Below are 6,513 nucleotides of genomic sequence, written 5' to 3' on the forward strand. Positions count from 1 at the left end.
TCAATGACATTTCCTGTTGCCAGTAGGTGGCGCTCTGACTGTGAGTCAATATAACAGATAGCAGTATATAGCAATATAGCAGATCAGAGAAGAAACATTGAAGTTATAATAGTTTTGATGTTTGTGGCGAAGGTTCAACTGACAGCTGTGTGAGGTGCATGTGAAGTTTGCCATCTCTCCTCCTTCCCCTGTGTCCTCTCTACAGGCTGAAATGACAGGAATTAAAAAAAAGGAATTAAAAGTGTCATGACTGTTGATCTGGTGTAAAGCAGACTGGAACTGCATGTCAGTCACAGCTTCTCCATGTCTCACTGATAGATCTCTGACTCCCCCTAGTGGTTGATGTGTTCCTGTGTGTCTCCCTTCTGTGTCCTCTAGTGAGGATTGAATGAGGAACTTGAGTGAATTACACAGGTGGTTAAAATCATTTTTTGCCCACTTTTTGCTGACTTTAGGCGGTAAGTCCAAGAGGCTTTTTTGTACATCTCCAGATGGGCTATCTATGAAAAAATATTTCGTGTGTGTACGCCCAACCTAGAAGGGGGGCTGTTACTCAGAAAATAGGCATAAAATCAGTCACATTTCATGTCGCCATTTGGTGGCGCTCTTACTGTGAGTCAAAATTGCAGTGCAGACGCGTTCAGGACTGAACTCTTATCAAGTATGAATATTTTGGAGCAGATCGGTGAAGAAACGCTGAAGGTATAAGGCAGCTTTAATGCCTTTGGCGAAGGTTCAAAATAGTGCAGTCAAGGCGTCGCCCTGGCCACGCCCCTAAACTTTTGGAACATCTTTGGGCAACTTTTTGTCCTTCAGGCCTTTCCAACCATATATCCAATTTTGGTATCAATCGGATCACCGACTAACAAAGTTAGATTTAGTACAACCCCTGTGAATGGGCAAAAACAGCCAAAAATGGCCAAAATTTGGAATTTTTTTGAAGCGCCCCACATTACTTGATTTTGCTGAAACTTGACATGTATGTTCTTGGAAGCTATGGCAACATAGGTTTTGAGTTTCGTAATTATTGGGACAAAGGTTATGGAGTTATGCTTTGCGTTTTGGTGGCACAACCCTCTTATGTTCATTGGCCGATATCTTCTGAATAAAACCATATCAAAACCTTTTTGGACCATAACCCAAGCTAGGACTCACGAGTACGCACACCAAATTTTGTCCAAATCAGATCAACGGTGTCCGAGGAATGAGCAACATCGTGTTTTTCATCAAATCCAAGATGGCGGAAAATTTCGGGAGGCGGACTTTGGTACTCCAAGAGGATTTTTTTTGTAGAGGACACTTGTCTGCACATGTGTGCAAAATTTCATGTCAATCACGTGTGGCAGGGCTGGCGAATAGACACGCTAGATGGTGCTAGCGAGCAACTTTTTCGTGGCCGAATGCGAAACCGCTACCATATCGCAAGTTCCTGTAATTTCTACGCGCACAGCAATTTTGGTGAGTTTTTTTTAATGTTCAGGCCTCCAAACCGCGTTAAATTGGCGTAAGAATAATAAACATTCAAATAACAATAGGGCTTCGCAGCCCGACGTTCTCGGCACTCGTGCCCTTACAGTACAGTAGCAAAAAGTAAGTAGGTAAAAAAGAAAGGCAGATAACAAGATAACAGAGCAAGCTGACTTACCTTAAACCAGGCGTTGTTTCTGGTCTTCCACCACATAATAAATAACTTAGGCTATATCAAGGGACTTTTTGTTATGATAGTTCTTTCGGCCACAACTTGGGGAAGGAGCGCTCTCAGGTGTACACAGGTGAGTTGATTGCTTCTTTAGGGGTCGCTGTCACTTTAAGAAGGTTAGCTTAACAGTCATTGTGATGCTAACTTTCTCCCACCGTCCTGCTGTTTTCTTCCCCGGAGTTGTCGCCCAAAGCCTGACTTTCACCTTCCTCTTTGGTGCTTTAGTTGTTCGTTTCTTTATTTGCTTCTTGCATTTTTCCAAGAAACAAAGCATTTTTTTATTCCGTTTTCCTCAAAATTTTGTTTTGGCTAGCCGCCATCAACCGGAACAAAACTTGGTTTGTTACACTGTGTCTGCGTGTGTTTGCGCAGCAGCGCCCCCATGTGGCGGGGAGAGCTATAGAAGAATATCTTTTTTTAGACTCAAGTTTAAACAGCTGAGGACATTTTTATCCTGTTCACAAATTGCTTCTGTCAATGAACAGAATCATCAAAAGGAAATGAATGACTGTAAGTCTGACAGGAAACAAAATCAAGACAGACACATGACATCATCATAGCATCTGTAGTTTAATCTTTTCATAAATTGCACTCGCATTGCACCCCACCGTTTATAAAAGTATCAGTACATCCTGAACGCACTTCAGTATTTCAGCAATTTTAGGAAGAACGTCTGTTGATTGAGTTTTTCAATCAGGAAGAGAATGACATGGACATGACGACAGCATTGTTCAGAAATGCTGATATGCATCCTTTTTTTTGTAATCCATGTATTGTCTTTGTGCTTATTACTCCTGCTGGTTCCGAAGTCTATAATCTTCACTGCAATAGAAAGGGTTGATATTACAGCATATGAAGGGACCCTGGTCTCTCCATCACATACTTGAGAATAATAAGCACGCATCTGTTTTGTCAAACGAAAGTAGTGTTTTTATGTGCAAATTTCATGAAACATTACAACTCCTGTTTCAAAGAACCCAGAAGAGGAAAAGGCTTGGCATGCAGATGGAAAAAAACAAAAGTATCCCAGTAGTATCCCAGTACACACACAGTCTTTCAAAAGATTTGGGATTCAAATATGAAAGCCTGGCCTTGATCTTTAATCAAACAATTTGAATGTGTAAAGAGACCATCGATGCTGTTGGACTGAGAAACTAAAGTCCATGTACACAAAAGAAACATTCACATTCAGACTAAAGCTGCAGTGTAAAGAAACAGCCCCAAACTGTTGATGATAGTAATGACCAAGTTCTGACCAGACACACATGATTATCCCTCAAACTTTGTGCAATAATGTTCAGCATAAGGAAATATGGATTAACATTTATTATCCACATTTGATGTAAGGATCACATTTCTTTAACATATTCATATCAACCTATTTAGTCGATAAATGATTCACAGAATCTGCTTGAAAAGACCTAGTCATCAGGAAAGGCTGCATGCTGCATTATAATTTATCTTTACTTGTTTTTATCAGATATTTTATCTACAAAAGACATACATTTGCTACTACTGTCTTTATGCATATAGAGGAAGCTTAAGACTCTTTGAGCTTCCGTGATGCATTACAGTCCTGGAGCAGGTTTTCCATGAAAGCTTGTGTACAATGATGAAGTCAAGTTGGTGTCATTTCAGATGTCCTAAGAGTGAGCAGCACCCAGTTGGGTCTTTGTAGTTACATGAGCTAAACTAATCCTGTAAATGTGTGCGCGTAGTTGTCTGACTGTATATTATCCCCAAGGTGGACTGGTGGGCTGTACAGGAGGTTCCACTCGGCCCCCAATTGGGAGCTGCAATAAGACTCCAGCAAGGGTGAGGGTTTGGTTTCCAGAAAGAAGAAAATATGTGAATATTATTTCCTGCACTTTTATTTATATTAGTCCGACAATTAACACATTGTTATGAAACTGGACTTTCCAAACTAATGTTAGTTTTTTTTTTTCTTTTACAAATGTTGTGTAAATTGCACTATTGTTAATAAAATAATGTCACTTTTTTTTATACAGATGACCCATCTGTAATGCATCCGCTCCACATCAACAGTTATCATCAAAAACACACTTCACAGAATCTTTGAAACAAGGCTTTTATTTAAAAAAAAAAATGAAAAAGAAAATTGACATATTTAAATTCAAGGAGAAAACAAAGAAAGAAGGAAAATCTTATCTCAATCAATAATAATAATAAAAATAAAATTAAAAAAACACAAGTTAGAGACAATTTATCAACTCTGGCACAGGAAGACAAAAGTAGCCAAGTGGCTTTGCAAAATAACCAAATATCAAAACCTCTTTACTCTTAACAAAACTGTACAAAATGAGTTCTTGTATAAATAAGAAAACTGTTCACAAGCAGGAAGTAAGATGAGTCCATCAGATTTTCAAAAGGTCTGAGATTCACACAAACTTGGTTCATACAATGTGGAGCAACACGTTTTTAATAATTTCATGTTAAAAAATGTCACCATGAGACAACATTTCTGAGTTTTAATCATGTAAAATATAACTTTAAACCGCCCATTAGTAAATCAATACCATTGTTAAGTATGATGAAGTTATTATTAAAATTCAAACAAATACGGTATACTCTGTATTAACCAAATTCAAATAAAAGAGGACATTTTGAAAATCCAGACTCGTCAACATCAAACAACCTGTTTGGAAATCCTGTTTTAGCAGCAAAACATTTTGAAGCTATGAAATAAGCCATTAATTCTGCATTAAAATGGACGAAAGTAGCTTTTTCAAATTTGTGTAGACTGAAAATAATAAGTGCAAGGAGATTTTTCTTTTCTTCCAATTATTGAATATAGTTCAGTATTCCTACAGTTTAAATGTAACTTAAGCTTCAATCATTTTCATGAGGAAAATTAATTTTGGAGCATCGTGATTTCCTGTTATATTATCTATGCTGACAAGTTAAACAAAATAAATAAACACTGCATTGTAACAAGTGGTCATTTCATAGTTTCAAAATCCTGTATTTGTATTAAAAGTGATGGCTAATACATGGAATATCATCTCTCTGAACATATAAACAATATCCATGACATTTTCCTTCATGGGGCACTGATTCTGAAAACCTTGCAAGTCACTATGATATCTGGACAGGTTATAAATCATTTAAAGAATAAAAAAAGACACACGCACACACAATAAGAATAAACAAACAAAAAAAGTGTACAGAGCAAGTGAAAAGGGGAAAAAATACTATTTACAAAATTAGCTCTCATGCCTGAACACTTTCAGAATGGTAAAAGCTCTGCAGAGGCCGATAAAGTTCCTAATGAGTCTGTTTAAATGTGCACCAACCCTCCTTTATATATACTGAGGGAAACCCAGCTTAATTAACACGTTATCAAAACCAGACCATTTACGTGTACTTGACTATATGACGGACACAGTAGGGTAAAGAAAAGGAGAGTTCTCACAAATCCTAAAACCGTGGTCGCAGCGTGGTACATTGTGTCCACATCACCTCCCTCATCGTGATCTTTCTCACGGGGCGTTTCATCCAGCGACACCAACGAGAGCCTCCACCAACGAGAGCAGCTGATCTGTGACGAGCTAAAAGACGGGTGGGCTACGACGTCCTTGGTTGCGGAAAAACACAATAGAAACGCACAGCAAAAAGTTGACACGCGTGGAGAAAAAAAAACATAAAAAACTGTAAAGAGATAGAAACAGAATCATCAAACTGCTTTAAGCCTTGAGAAAGACGTTTTCACACTGCGTTTAATCGCTGGACTCAAACATGGTGATGGTTGAAGTGCAGAGCGGGAAGAAAAAGCTCCTCATGAGCCTACGGCTAACTCGGCTCACTCGACGGCATTCAAACAAGCCTGTTGCCACTTCTGTAGTATTTACATGTCGATCCGGTGAGAGATCAGGCAGTACATCCGGAGAAAAACATTAAGGCTTATAGCTAAAAGTTGTTTTTGCAGAATGTTGGATCACTCCTAAATTCATTCAGACTTGCTGTCTCACTAAAGGCTGTAAGAGTCGTCTTTAATGGCACTTCCATGGTCTAGTGAGCAGTCCTTTGAAAAAACATTATTTCTATTATCTACATATCTACAGTTTTTGATGTCAGCATAAATTAAAAGTTCAACATATTTGGATGCATTCGACATGAGCTCTGCTTGCTATAGTTGGGGGGGGGGGCTAGGGGGGTGCACGGAGCCTCTCTTTGAGCCTCAGCGCCGATGCAGCATCAGCATGAATCATTTGGATCGGCACTAAATGAAGTCATTGTTTGGTTCCGCTCTGAAAGGCTTTTCTCCAGAACGGGCCGACTACATGAGGACAGATGGCCCGAGGTTTGAAACGGAAAGTTGTGTGAAAACAAAACGAGAGAAAACTGGATGTGCACAAGCTAACAGCATCAATCCCTATGCAGAGAAGAAGAAAAAAAGAAACTAACATCTACTCTCTTTAAAAAGCTAAAAAAAATCTAATCTACTTCAAAGATAAATTCATCAAAAAATAAGGCAAATTAGCTCAAAGATTTTTCAAGTGACAGACAAAAAATAAAATAAAATAAAAACAGAAACATTTTACTTTCTACAAACATAAAATCACTGACAGAGATTCAAACTCAGGTAACAACAGCAGCATTGAAAAAAAAAGACAGCTCCCTTTCCTTTCGATTAATTATTCTCAGGGATCGCACAAAGTCTTCCACTTAATCTTAATTTAGCAACTGCATTGTTCTTTGTACGCATAATCTTTCAGTCCTTGAACTGATCAGATCTAAATCACGTTCACTTCATCCCTTCGACAGAGGTTGAATTTAATGAAACCTGAAGGTTT

Source organism: Eutrigla gurnardus (genome assembly GCF_963514095.1).
Source record: "Eutrigla gurnardus genome assembly, chromosome: 2".
Lineage (NCBI taxonomy): Eukaryota > Metazoa > Chordata > Actinopteri > Perciformes > Triglidae > Eutrigla > Eutrigla gurnardus.